Genomic DNA, 15,694 nt, shown 5'->3' on the forward strand with positions numbered 1-15,694 from the left:
CACCCTATGTCTAGGCGCGCAATCAACTCCGCTTAATTATGACAAATGTACTCTTAGACAGGGTCGATTCCTCCTCTGAATAAGAGCTTATCTTGAATCAGTATCCTGGGATATCGAAACAAGAATTAAGAACACATAATTAAGAACAAGTTAAATATTTATCATACAATTCAAAAAATAATAACAAGATTCGTCTTAGGTTTCATTCCCCTTAGGTATTTAGGGGATTTAGTTCATAACTAAATAAGAAAACATCTTAGAATAATAAAGAATACAAAACATACAGAAAACTCAAAACTCCTGAAAGGGAAATTGAGGAGAGATCTTCAGTCTTGATGATGAATCATGCTTCTGAAATGGATTAATCGGCTTTCTTGGAGTAATTCCTTACTCCCTATTCTATGTGTCCCCCTTTTTCCTCTTCTAGGGTGTATTTATAGGCTTTGGAATGCCTCAGAGCCATCAAAATTAGCCTTTTTTGAATTGGACTCAACTTGGGATCGGCAGGGACACGCCCGTGTGCGGTTACTTCTGGTAGTGCTCGAGCCTGCTAAATTGACACGGCCATGTAGTCTACTCGTGTGAGGAGGTCCAGGCCATGTTGATTTCATACTTTGGCCCATTTTCTCCGTTTTTGTCCCGTTTCTTGTTCCTTTCGCTCTCCTATGCTCTCTTAAGTATAAAACATGCAATTAAAGCATTAGGAGCATCAAATTCACCAATTCTAATGGAAAATCATCCATAAAATGCGTTAAATATGGGGTAAAAATATGTATAAATTATAGTTTATCAAATACCCCCACACTTAAGCCTTTGCTTGTCCTCATGCAAAATTCTCAACTCATAATCAAAATAAATTCTTCTCAATTTATAATTTCTATCGATAATATCTCAAAATAATCCATTGGTAATCATACATTGAGAATTCAACTAAAAGAACATAAAAGTTTCAAACATTCCAAGTTGAGTATTTAATCATGCAAACATAGCTGTTTCTCCGCATCTAAGTAATTACCTTTGATTCAGAATATCACAAAGTTTTACATCCTCACTAAAGATTCATTCAAATCACTCCAGGTGTTTTAAGGACAATAAATGAAGCACTCAGTAGTTAATAATGAAAAGTCATTACCATAGGCTTGCATAAAAATCAAATCTCCACCACTGATAAATTGAGATGAAACATCAATCAAAAGGTCTTTAGAGGGTTGTAATGAGGCTTTGTTAGGGGGTGTGGTCACAAGCTGAAAGAAAGGGTTAGAATCGAGATTGAATTGAAAAATTGCCTAACTATAAAAAGAGTTAATCATCATTTACATACAACAGAGCTTTTTCTCAGAATATGGAATTACTAATGTATATACAAAGTTTTTTTTTTTAAGAACAAGTTAAATAAAATAGACTAACTTATTACAAACAAGACATAGCTAAGCAATTTACTCAAACTTAAATCTAGACCAAAATAGGGATCAAATTAATTTAGGGGATTTCAATAATAATGGGTTAAGGGTTAATATTAAGGGTAATACAAGAAATGGCTTGTTAGGCTCAAGGGGGTTTACTAGGGGTTAATCGTGGAGGTAGGCTTTTCATGGCATGAGTGGGTTAATCCTAAGTGCCTTAATCATTTTGACATCAAATCAAATGGTGTGGTATTAACATGCATAATCAAGCAAGTTCTAGAATAACAGTTCGGTATTGACGCACTCAAAGCAATAATAAAAGTAAGCATGAAAGAATTAATAGATGCTCAAAAGGCTCAAAAATCTCACAAAAATTATGGCTTTTTGATGTTTAAAACTTGTGAATTCTAACTCAAAGTAATACCTAACTTTGGGGAAACAACCTAATATTTTAAATTCTTAAAAATCAACTTATGATGCTTGATTCTCTAATGTCTTAAGGTTTAAACAATCAATGCATAAATGCCTATGTTTTAATTCAAGATATATCAACAAAAATAAAAAATCAATCAAAATTTATCCTAAATATGATATGAGAGCTTTTCAAGAGAACAAGGTAGTCATTCAGGGATTTTTCTGATAATAAAATAAATACCCCCCACACTTAAGATGTACATTTCCCTCAATGTACAAAGATAGATATTAGAGTATATAAAAAAAATAAGATAGGGAGAGAAGTGAAACTTCCTGTATGATGAATTCCTCGAACTGGAGTTTTGGAGAGTGATCGGTTCAAGAGTGGAGGAGGATACTCCGGCGGTCGTAGAGGTTCATTAGTCCATAAATCCTGTGACAAAAGAATATTATATCTAGCGGTAGCTATAGTCGTGGTCGATTAGGACATGGCAGTCGTAAAGAACCTTTCCCGGTGGAGTTTTTAGTTCTTATGCGATGATTAGCTTTAAGAGCTCTATATAACTGTGATAAGATTAGGAACTTTTTAGGGGATATTAGGGAGAATAATTATTCATAAAGAAATAACCGAAATTAATAATTAAAATAAAATTCTAAAATCTAATCAAAATAAAAAGTAGTTTTAATAAAAATTAAAAACATAAAATAATAAATAAATATTTTTAAACATCTTCATCGCTGGATGGTTCGCGAGGTAGGTCTGGCGATGAGATGTGGAGGTGCTGACAAATCTTCTGTAGAGTAGCATCAATGTTGTCAAATTGTTGAAAACACTACTACTCGAATCGAGTTAGACGCTCAGAGATGTCAGTATATGAAGCCGCCGCATGAACTGGACGAGAGGGTGGTGGTGGCTGGGATGGTGGGTCCTTGTGCCGCGGAGGGACATCATCAGGAATGTCCTCGTAGGCCTCCTCTTCAGTAGATTAGGCGAGATGATATTGAGGAGGGTAGGTTCCTCAGTGCCTCTCAATCATCCTCATGCTAAGCATGCTCGAGATGGCTTGTGGAGACATCTGGCCAATGAGGGTCAAGGATGATTCTTGGGCAGCGATGTCGATGAGCTCGAAGTGTCGAGCCAATCACGTTACATAGGGGCCAATAGAGATGACCCCCTTCCTATGCTGCTCCGTCTGGTGCTAAATTGCGAGGGTGATGAAATAGGCAAGGTCAATGACGTACCCGTGCAACATACACCATAAGAAGTAGGCGTCGTGAGTGTTGATGATGCCAGTGCTCTATCACCTCCCTGTAATCGTGTGAGACAAAATAACGTGTAGGTACCTCAAGGATGGTGGGAGAACTGATGCCTTGGAGCGGCAAGGATTGTAAGAGGCTATGCCAGGGGCCAAAGTGTGCCAGCACTTCGAGGGAGAGAAATGTATGTGGCGAGTGCGAGCATGTAGTTCATTCTCCTCCTTGAACTCCTCCGTATATAAGCCCAGTGTAGCACCGATTACTGGGATGCTTAGCTGGCAGATTAATCCGCCTAGACAAAATTAGGCCGTGCTGGGATCATCGTAATTCTTCATTACGGTCTGAAAATGAAACGTTGAGCATAGTTCCATCGTGAACTCGAGGTATGTTGGTTTGATGATCCCAAAGAATAGCTCCCAAGGGTCGGTGGTTAGGAGGGCTCGAATCGCATCAGCCATCTGAACTTGTTCTACGGCAACCCAGTCGATGCAGCAGCCCGCAATTAAAGGTCGGGCCCAAAGTATTTGGAAAAGCTCTTCTTGGGGCCCTCGGGGGAACTACAAGAGAGGGTGATGAATTTTCGTGGTTGGACCCGTGGAATATGACACTCCCTTCTTCGAAACAAGTACGATGGTTTTCTTTCCTCATGAAGACGATATGGTACCTGTGATCAAGAACCATTAATTCATTTTGAGGAATGATCAAAGTAAAATGAAGATAATTTGTAAATAACAATCATAATGTCAGCAACTACTAAGACTAACAAGTTAATCAAAGCAATCAATTGTATGGCATAAAAATGGCAATGAATTTCATGGAATGTAATATGTGTGACGGATGAAAAACACTAAAGGCATGAGTTTTAATACTATTCTAATCATGAATATTTACTTCTAATTAATCCAATAAAATAGAGAAATCATATAATGAGTAAAAATTTTAACGTGAAAAAGATAATAACTATTCTAGATATAACATTTGTATGAAAAAAGTAAGGAACATGAAAAATTTCATATTATTATGATCAATAGCCCTAGAAATTAGTACGAATAAACGAGAAAAGAGTGAACAAACGCTAGAAAGAGGAGAATGGGCGTCAAAAATGGATATGGAGGCGGCGCACGGGCATGGCAAGGAGGCCGTGTGGAATTGCAGTGGCTAGGGTTACGGTTTTTGAGTGGGGAAGACAATGAATAGTGCAAGGTATTTATAGATTTTGGGGCACACGGCCAGGTAACACGCCCGTGTTCCCCAATTTTTTTGCCCGTGTGTTTTGCGTTTTTCTTATTTTGGCGTATTTGAAATTCATCCCACGCCCGTGTATCTTGGGCGTGTGGGTGCACACGGCTGTGTCGAACTACTATGTCTAGCTTCGTTCGCTTCTCCCACGCCCGTGTATGGAAGGTCCACGCCCGTGTTAATTTAACAGGTTCGACCACGAGTACTAGACACGGGCGTGTCGAACGCCCGTGCTAGTTTCTTAGTTTCAACCATTGGTCTCCTACACGGGCGTGTCTCACACCCGTGTTGTTTTTACAGGTTCAACCACGGCCATGTCGTACGGCCGTGGCATTTTATCGTAGCCCGTGTTGGGAAATCTTTTTCCCTGTTTTCACACAGCCCTCAGCACGCTCGTGTGCTTGACCGTGTCTTTGTGGAAAAGCCTATATTCAAGGTCTCTATTAGTAAGTTAGGTGTTAAATACTAAAATTTAAAGAAATTAATATTGTTAGTGCTCGGGTTGCCTCCTGAGAAGTGCTTATTTATAGTCTAAGCTCGACTTACCTCTTCCATTGAATGGTCATGGTGGTTCGAGGAGTTTAAACTCCTAATTCCTGTTATTAATCTCATCAAAATAATGTTTTAAACGGGTGTTGTTTACCTTAAAAGTGCCTAACTTGGGATGACTCACCTCGACCGTACTGAATGGGAAAATGCTGAGTACCGTAAGAGGGATTTCTTCATTCGATGTGGTAGCGACAATGTGGGGATCTATGGCATCTAATAAGACTCTATATCCAACCTTAAGTTGATTTGGAAAGGGATTGAGTTTGTTCTGTCGTAGATTCAGTTTGTCAGGTGTTCTCGGTTTATGCATCTGCCATTCATCTAGCTCCTTGATTTGTAGCTTTCGATCTTTATGAATGGGTCCTCTACTATTGCTTGCAAATGACTCGTGTTACCTTCAGACTCAATTCCTGCAAAGTAGGTTGTACCATATTTTCAGTTTTAGAAGAATGGGTTAGACGATCACCTTCAATTTCTGATGTGTTGCCAGAATTGCGAGCTTGAAGAGTGATTGTTTCGTCTCCCACACGGAGTGTGAGTTCACCTGTGCCAACATCAATAATTGTTTTAGCAGTTGCTAAAAAGGGCCTTCCCAGAATTAAATGAGTGTTGCTATCCTCCTCTATATCTAGAACAATAAAGTCAACAGGAAATATAAATTTATCGATTTTAACTAGTACATCTTCAATAATACCTCTAGGGAATCTTATAGTTTTATCTGCTAATTGAATGCTCATCCTAGTCTGTTTGGGTTTCCCGAGACCTAATTGTTTAAATATTTTGTAGGGCATGACATTAATACTAGCCCCTAAATCAGCTAATGCATTATTAACATCTAAACTACCAATTAAGCAAGGAATTGTAAAACTCCCTGGATCTTTTAGTTTGTTGGGTAGGTTATTTTGGAGAATAGCTGAACAAACTGCATTCAGCTCCACATGCGGCGCCTCGTCCAACTTCCGCTTATTTGCTAAAAGCTCCTTTAAAAATTTCATTGCGTTTGGCATCTGCGATAGAGCTTTAATAAACGGTAAGTTAATATGTAATTATTTTAAGAGTTTAAGGAATTTACCAAGTTGTTAATCTGAGTGATCTTTCCTTGTCGCGTTGGGGTATGGCACACGAGGTTTATATTCGACAGTCACTGGTTTGTTTTTATTATAATCTACCTCACCTTTACCTTTGCTTACCACCATTTCTTGCCTTGGTTCTGGCTCAGGCTCAACAAATCCTTCTTCGTTTTAAACATTAATCGCGTTGAGCTGTTCCCTTGGGTTAGGCTCATAGTATTACTTGGCAAGCTACCTTGTGGTTGTTCGGAGATTAGTTTAGAAAGCTGGCCTATCTGAGTTTCGAGCCCTTGGATTGACGCTTGTTGATTTTTAAGTGCCGTTTTGGTGTTCTGAAAACGGGTTTCTGACACCAATATAAACTTTGAGAGCATCTCTTCAAGGTTCGGTTTCTTTTCCTATTGATAGGGTGGCTGTTGGTAGCCTAGAGGTGGTCGTTGATTTCCTTGGCCTCTCCATGAGAAATTTGGGTGGTTCCTCCAACCTGAATTATAACTGTTACTATATGGATTGTTTTGAGGTCAAGAATTATTACCCATGTAATTTAATTGCTCGTTATCCATGTTGTGGCCATAAGGTTGGTATTCCGAATAGCTTGTTCCACCTCCAATTGCTTCGCACTGCATTACTGGGTGAACCTGTGAAGAACTAAGAAAACTATCAATTTTCTTATTCAAGAGTTCTACCTGATTAGAGAGCATTTTAACCGAATTGACGTTATAAACACCAGTTGTTTTCATTGGCTTTGTCCTCATGACTTGCCACTGATAGTTATTCAGTGACATCTCCTCTATGACCTCATAAGCATCTTCAAGTGTTTTATTATTGATGGTTCTGCCAGCAGCTGCGTCAACCATTTGTCGAGTTGAAGGATTCAGGCCATTATGAAACGTTTGAACCTGGAGCCAAAGCGGTAACCCATGGTGAGTGCACCTTCTCAAAAGGTCATTGTATCTCTCCCATGCATCGTAGAGTGTTTCTAAATCCATCTGCACAAAAGAAGAGATATCATTACATAATTTAGCCGTTTTAGCCGGTGAAAAATATTTTAGTAAAAATTTTTCGGTTATTTGTTCCCAAGTAGTAATTGAACCTCGTGGTGACGAGTTCAACCGCTGCTTAGCTTTGTTTCTCAATGAAAAAGAGAATAATCGAAGATGAATGGCATCGTCAGAAACACCATTAATTTTAAATGTATCGCATAGTTCCAAAAGTTTGCTAAGTGTGCGTTGGGATCTTCATCCTGTAAACCATCAAACTGAACAAACTATTGTATCATTTGAATTGTGTTAAGTTTCAGTTCAAAAGTATTTGCAGCTACAGCAGGTCTTACTATGCTTGATTCAGTTCCTGTTAAAGAAGGTTTACCATGATCATATATAGTGCATGGAGCAGGATTTTGATTAGCCGTAATTACAGGAGGTAACTGATTGTCTTGGTTTTCAGCCATCTCTTCGGTTGGGGGTTGAGTATCGTCTTCTTGCTCGTACTATGTGTATCTTAGGCTTCGTCGGATTTCTCTTTGGTTTCTGCGAACTGTGCGATCAATTTCTTCGTCAAAAAGTAGTGGTCTTGACAGGTTTCTTCTAGTCATAAACTATAAAAACCTACCAGAAGGAGGAAAAAGAAAATTAGTAAATTAAAATAAAATTAAAAATAAAATTAGATTGCAAGAAAAATAAATGGCTAAAGTAATAAAAATTGAGTGTTCCTAATATTTTAGTTCCCCGGCAACAGCGCCAAAAACTTGATCGCTTGATTTCGTGATATCTTTTAAATATTTATAATTAATAGTTATTGAATCTAACTATTATTGCGATGTAGGCAAGTGTACCTATCGAACAGTAGTATAGTTTTAGCAAGACCGGATTGTCGAACCCAAAAGAACTAAAAATACTAGTAATGACTGTCTTTTTATTATCTAGCCTAAGAATAAAGTGGTTTTGTTTTAACTAACTAATTATCTAAACTAAGAATTTATAGAGAATAGAATTGGGGAGTTTCTTTTGGGAAAATCAATTGAATTAAGACAATACTGAAGGAAAAATCCACCTAGTCTGTACTTGTTATTCTAGCTCCGAATAGGACGATTTATTCATTTAACTTGTTCCGTAGAGATCCCTAAGTTATGTTATTATCCCTATTCAAGACTAATAACGTCTAATCCCTAAATTGAATAATTGAGACATTTCTCTAATTAACACCCTAGGGTTGCATTAACTCGATCTATGGATCCCCATATTAGGTTTCACCTTAATCCAGCAAAATCTTGTCACCCTATGTCTAGGCGTGCAATCAAATCCGCTTAATTATGACAAATGTACTCTTAGACAAGGTCTATTCCTCCTCTGAATAAGAGCTTATCTTGAATCAGTATCCTGGGATATCGAAACAGGAATTAAGAACACATAATTAGAACAAGTTAAATATTTATCATACAATTCAAAAAATAATAACAAGATTCGTCTTAGGTTTCATTCCCCTTAGGTATTTAGGGGATTTAGTTCATAACTAAATAAGAAAACATCTCAGAATAATAAACATCTCAGAATAATAAAGAATACAAAACATAAAGAAAACCCAAAACTTCTGAAGGGGAAATTGAGGAGAGATCTTCAGTCTTGATATGAATTCGGCTTCTAAGATGGATCAATCGGCTTTCTTGGAGTAATTCCTTACCCCCTATTCTGTGTGTCCCATTTTCTCCTCCTTTAGGGTGTATTTATAGGCTTTGGAATGCCTAAGAGCCCTCAAAATTAGCCTTTTCTGAATTGGACTCAACTTGGGCTCGGCAGGGACACGCCCGTGTGCGATTACTTCAGGCCGTGCTCTAGCCTGCCAAATTGACACGGTCATGTGGTTTGCCCGTGTGAGGAGGTCCAGGCCGTGTTGGTTTCTTACTTTGGCCCATTTTCTCCGTTTTTGGCCCGTTTCTCGTTCCTTTCGCTCTCCTATGCTCTCCTAAGTATAAAACATGAAATTAAAGCATTAGGAGCATCGAATTCACCAATTCTAATGGAAAATCATCCATAAAATGTGTTAAATATGGGGTAAAAATATGTATAAATTACGGTTTATCAACGAGATATTTGTCTTTTTAAAACAGATTCTGTATAATATTTGCTGAGAAAAAAATACATATTGGGCTAAAATATCTGCAGGCCCAAACATTTCGCGTTGTCTACATTGTGCGGGTGTGGCTCCAACCCTGGTGGAAATGCTCCCCCCTACACGTGAGGGAGAATATTATTTTAGTCATTCAAAAATTATTAATTTGGTTCTCATATATAAATATATTTTTACTTTGTTATCTACCCAATGTGGGACTAAACTTTTTTATTTTCCTTAACTTAATTCACAAGTGGCTTACTTTGGACATCAATTTCTCATTCATCACTCAACCATTTTGAGCATAAGATATACCGTTGTAAAGATCTCATGGAGTAGAATATAAAAACATAGTTTTATGATTCAAATCTCTACATTTACTAATAAAAAATATGCCTCAAAACTTCTAAAGTATCTATTTTTTCTAGCACCAGCTTCAGGCCATATATCGCAAATGTACGTCTTTCTTTTAGTGTAATTGAATGCATAGGCCTCCAACTCATTGTCCCATTTCATGGTGGGAACACCAACTTGTTTTTGAGCAGCATTGTTAAATTCTGAAAACTACTTGAAACACTAACACAGTTAAGGTTGAATCCGAAGAGTTAGTGAGAGCATTTTAATCATGGATTTCATTAGAGAAAGCTACTAATTTAATTGAAGAGAGTCAGAATTGAAATTGATACGTGATATTCGTGACAGGTTTTAAATATTTATAATGAATCGCTCTTGAAACTAACTATAATCACGATGAAGGCAAGTGTAGCTATCGAACAGTAGTATAAGTTTAGCAAGACCAGATTATCGAACCCAAAGGAACTAAAAGTACTAGTATCAACTTTCTTTTTATTATCTACCTAAAAAAATTAAAGGGTTTTGTTTATCTAACTAATTAAACTAAGAAATCACAGAAAAGAAATTTGGGGAAAATACTTTTTGGAAAACTCGATAGATTAAAAAAATACCTAAGGAAAAATCCACCTAGACTTCACTTGTTATTTGACTATGAATTGGACGATCTATTTATTCAACTTGTTCCGTAGAGATCCCTAAGTTATATTATTATCTCTCATGAGACTAACAACGTCTAACCCTAGATTGAATAATTGAAATCTCTTCCTAATTAACGCCCTAGGGTTGCATTAATTCAATCTATGGATCCCCTTATTAGGTTTCAACCTAATCCGGCAAAATCTTGTCACCCTATCTCAAGGCGGGCAATCAACTCCACTTAATTATGACAAATTTACTCTTAGACAGGGTCTATTCCTCCTTTGAATAAGAGCTTAACTTGAATCAATATCCTGGAATATCAAAACAAGAATTAAGAACACATAATTAAGAACAAGTCAAATATTTATCATACAATTCAGATAATAATAACAAGATCCATCTTAGGTTTCATTCCCCTTAGGTATTTAGGGGTTTTAGTTCATACTAATGAAAGAAAACATCTCAAAAGAAAAAAAATAACAAAATACAAGAGAACCTTAAACTTCTGAGGGAATTTGAAGGGAGATTTTCAGTCTTGATGGTGAATCCAGCTTCCGAGATAGATCGATCAGCTTTCCTTGAGCAATTCCTTGCTTCTTCCTGTGCGTCCCCCCTCTTCTCCTCTTCTAAGGTGTATTTATAGGCTTTGGAATGCCTAAGAGCCCTCAAAAGTGGCCTTTTCTGAATAGGACTTTGCTTGGGCTCGACAGGGACACGTCCGTGTGACACGCCCGTGTGCGATTACTTCAGGCCGCGGTCAAGCCTGTTAAATAGAGACAGGCATGTGCTTTACCCGTGTGATTTGTGCTTCGATTCTACCAAATTGACACAGCCGTGTGGTCTGCCCGTGTGAGGTAGTCCAGGCTGTGTTGATTTTGTACGTTGGCCAATTTTCTCCGTTTTTGGTCCGTTTCTAATTCCTTTCACTCTTTTATGCTTATCTAAGTATAAAACATGAAATTAAGGCATTAGGAGCATCGAATTCACCAAATCTAAGGAAAAAACATCCATAAAATGTGCTAAGCATGAGATAAAATATGTATAAATTATGGTTTATCAAATACCCCCACACTTAAGCATTTACTTGTCCTCAAGCAAAATCCTCAACTCATAATCAAAATAAATTCTTCCCAACTTATAATTTCTATCGATAATATCTCAAAATAATCCATAGCTAATCATACATTGAAAATTCAACTGAAAGAACATCAAAGTTTCAAACATTCCAAGTTGAGCATTTTGTCACGAAAATATAGGTGTTTCCCCTTCATCTAAGTTATTACTTTTGATTCAAAATATCACAAAGTTTAACATCCTTACTAAGGATTCGTTTAAATCACTCGAGGTGTTTAAGGACAAAAAAAAATTAAGCACTCATTAATTGATATGAAAAGTTATTACCATAGGCTTGCATGAAAATCAAATCTCCACCACTATATATTGAGATGATACATTAATCAAAAGGTCTTTAAAGGGTTGTAATGTGACTTTGGTTAGGGGGTGTTGTCACAAGCTATAAGGAAAGGTTAGAATCGAGATTGAATTGGAAAATTACCTAACTAGAAAAACAATATTTAATCATCACTTGCGTAGAACAGAGCTTTTTCTCAGAATATGGAATTTAACTACTTTAGCTCACAAGATCATTACTACTAATATGTATACATGTTTTTTTAGAACAAGTCAAATACAAAATAGAATAAAACATAGCTAAGCAACTATTCCAACTCAAATCTCGACAAAAATAGGGATCAAATTAATTTAGGGGTTTTCAACAATAATGAGTTATGGGTTAATACTGAGGGTAAATCAATGAATGGGTTGTTAAGCTCAAGGGGGTTCACTAAGGGTTAACAGTGAAGGTAGGCTTTTATGGAGTGAGTGGGTTAAACCTAAGTGCTTTTATCATTTTGACATCTCAAATCAAATGGTGTGGTCTTGACATGCATAATCAAGCAAGTTCTAGAATAACAATTCAATACTAACGTACTTATAATGAAAGTGAGCATGAAAGACATAATAGATGTTCTGAAGGCTCAAGATCTCACAAAAATTATGGCTTTTTGATGTTTAAACTTGTGAATTCCAACTCAAACTAATACCTAAACTTGGGGAAACAACCTAAAAGTTTTTAATTCTTCAAAAATCAACTTATCATGCTTGATTCCCTAATGTCTTAAAGTTTAAACAATCAATGCATAAATGCCTATGTTTTAATTGAAGATATATCAATAAACATTATAGACTAATCATAATTTATTCTAATAATGATATGAGAAGATCGTATGAAAATAAAACAAAATTCAGGGATTTTAACAAAATTCAGGGATTTTTCTTATATAGATGTAAGTAACCCCCCACACTTAAGATGTACATTGTCCTCAATGTACAATGATAGATATATTGACAAATATAAGTTCATAAGATAGGTAGAGAAGTGAAACTTCTTGGGATAAAAATGGATGAAATTCCTGAATTAGCAAAAGCGAGTATTGGAAATAAAGCTAGAGGGCAAGCATGATTCTGAAGGATAAAAGGAGAATTGAGGGAATAATATGATAGTAATCATAAATATACGCCGTGTTTAAAAACAAATGAGACTTCAAATAAATTAGAGTAAAAAAAAGGTAAAAGAAAATAAAATAAAAGAGATAATCTAATTTTAAAAGTAGCACGGCCGTGTCCCACTCCAGTGTGGTATGTGTCCAGCCCGTGTTTGTCGAGAATTGAGAGATCGTCACACGGCCTGAGGACACGCCCGTGTGTCTAGGCCGTGTGGCTACATGATTGTGTTGTACGACTGTGTGTGTTGTGGTTCGCTTCTCCTACGCTCATGTACCCATGCGCACGCCAGTGTTATTTTGACAGTGTCGACCACGGGTGTGGGGCACGGGCATGTCGTACGCCCGTGTTGTTTTGACAGTTTCGCCCACGGTCATGGCAACTTATCACAGCCCTGTGTTGGGAAAAAGCTTTTTGCCCTGTTTGCACATGGCTGTATCGCAAAGCCGTGTCATTACCCGTGGTGTAGGCTCGGCATAAGGCACGCCTATGTGCCTGGCCGTGTGGTTTTGGAAAGCCTGTGTTCAATATTTTGGTTAGTATGGTAGATTTTAAAAACTAAAATTTAAATAAATTAATACTGTTAGCGCTCGGGTTGCCTCCCGAGAAGCGTTTGTTTATAGTCCAAGCTGGACTTACCTCTCTTCTGCATGGTCAAGGTGGTGCGAGGAGTTTGCACTCCTCATTCCTGCTAACAATTTTATCAATATAAGGTTTAAGACGAGTACTGTTTACCTTAAAAGTGTCAAATTTGGGATGCATTACCTCGTCTATACCATATGGGAAAATACTGAGTACTGTGAGAGGAATTTCTCCATTTGGCTTAGAAGTAGCAACGCGAGGATCTGCTGCATCTAGTAGTACTTTGTCTCCAATCTTAAGTTGATTTGGTAGAGTATTGAGCTCGTCCTGGGTTGGTTTTGGTTTATGGTGTGTTCTCGGTTTATGTGTCCGCCATACATCTAGCTCCTCAATCTGTAGCCTTTGTTCTTCATATATAGGATTTTTGATGTTGCTTGAACAAGGCTCATTTATGTTCTTCGAACCTGTTTCCTGCAAAGTAGGTTGCACCACATGATCAGTCTTAATAGTTTGATTTATACAACCACCTTCAATTTTCGATACGTTACTCGAATTACGAGTTTGAAGGGTGATTGTTTCATCTCCCACATGAAGTGTGAGTTCACCTATACCAACATCAATAATTGTTCGAGCAGTTGCTAAAAAGGGCCTTCCTAAAATTAAAGGAACATTACTATCCTCCTCTATGTCTAAATCAACGAAATCAACTGGGAATATAAATTTGTCAATTTTAACGAGTACATCTTCAATAATACCCCCAGAAAATCTGATAGTTTTATCGGCTAATTGGATACTCATCCTAGTTTGTTTGGGTTTCCCAAGACCTAGTTGCTTAAACATTTTGTAAGGCATGACATTGATACTAGCCCCTAAATCAGCCAATGCATTATTAACATCTAAGCTACCAATTAAACAAGAAATTGTAAAACTTCCTGGATCTTTCAATTTGTTGGTAGCTTATTCTGTAGAATGGATGAGCAAACTGCGTTTAGCTCTACATGAGACACTTCATCTATCTTTCACTTTTTTGCTAGAAGCTCCTTTAAAAATTTGACTGGGTTTGGCATCTGCGAATGAGCTTCAATAAACGGTAAGTTTATATGTAATTTCTTTAAAAGTTTAAGGAATTTACCAAAATTTTCATCTGAGCGGTCTTTCCTTGTCGCATTAGGGTATGGCACACGAGGTTTGTATTCTATACTTATCGGTTTCTGCTCATTGTGGTCTACCTCACCTTTACCTTTGCTTATCTCAGTTTCTTGCCTTGGTTCTAGTTCAGGTGTGACTAACCTTTCCTCATCTTGACTAGTAATCGCGTTGAGTTGCTCCTTTAGGTTAGATTATGTGTTGCTTGGGAAGCTACCTTGTGGTTGTTTAGAAATCAATTTGGCAAGCTGTCCAATCTGAGTTTCGAGCCTTTGGATCGATGCTTATTGATTTTTAAGTTCTATCTTGATATTCTAAAAATGAGTTTCTGACGCTGATATAAACTTTGTGAGCATCTCTTCAGGGTTTGGGTTCTTCTCTTGTTGGTGGGATGGTTGTTGGAAGCCTAGAGGTGGTCTCTGATTTTCTTGGCCTCTCCATGAGAAATTTGGGTGGTTTTTCCAACCTGCATTGTAAGTGTTACTATATGGATTGTTTTGAGATCAAGGATTATTACTCATGTAATTTAACTGCTCGTTCTCCATGTTGTGGCTATATGGTGGGTATTCTGAATTGCTTGATCCTTTGCTTGCTTCGCATTGCATTACTAGGTGAACCTATGAAGAGCCAAGAAAGCCATCAATTTTTTTATTTAATAGTTCTACCTGATTGGAAAGCATGGTGACTGAATCGACATTAAAAACGTCAGCTGCTTTTGTTGGCTTTATCCTCATGACTTGCCACTGATAATTATTCAGTGACATTTCTTCTATAAATTCGTAACTGATCGCGTGATTTCGTGATAGGTTTTAAATATTTATAATTAATCGTTCTTGAAACTAACTGTTATCGCGATGTAGGCAAGTGTACCTATCGAACAGTAGTATAGTTTTAGCAAGACAGGATTGTTGAACCCAAAGGAACTAAAAGTACTAGTAATAACCATCTTTTTATTATCTAGCCTAAAAATAAAAGGGGTTTTGTTTTAACTAACTAATTATCTAAACTAAGAATTCATAGAGAATAGACCTTTCTCTAATTAACACCCTAGGGCTATATTAACTCGATCTATGGATCCCCTTAATAGGTTTCACCCTAATCCGGCAAAATCTTGTCACCCTATGTCTAGGCGCGCAATCAACTCCGGTTAATTATGACAAATGTACTCTTAGACAGGGTCTATTCCTCCTCTGAATAAGAGCTTATCTTGAATCAGTATCCTGGGATATCAAAACAAGAATTAAGAACACATAATTAAGAACAAGTTAAATATTTATTATACAATTCAGAAAATAATAACAAGATTCGTCTTAGGTTTTATTCCACTTAGGTATTTAGGGGATTTAGTTCATAACTAAATAAGAAACCATC

The 15,694-nt window shown here is 37.1% G+C and overlaps 1 non-coding gene across 1 annotated transcript; it reads left to right on the top strand.

The window, feature by feature from the left end:
• Positions 1-6,847: 6,847 nt before the first annotated feature.
• LOC121206679 (small nucleolar RNA R71) lies at positions 6,848-6,954 on the top strand. Its single transcript, XR_005901794.1, has one exon. It is a non-coding gene; the product is annotated as a small nucleolar RNA R71 (small nucleolar RNA).
• Positions 6,955-15,694: the final 8,740 nt, after the last annotated feature.

This window comes from Gossypium hirsutum, chromosome A01 (assembly GCF_007990345.1).
Source record: "Gossypium hirsutum isolate 1008001.06 chromosome A01, Gossypium_hirsutum_v2.1, whole genome shotgun sequence".
Classification (NCBI taxonomy): Eukaryota; Viridiplantae; Streptophyta; class Magnoliopsida; order Malvales; family Malvaceae; genus Gossypium; species Gossypium hirsutum.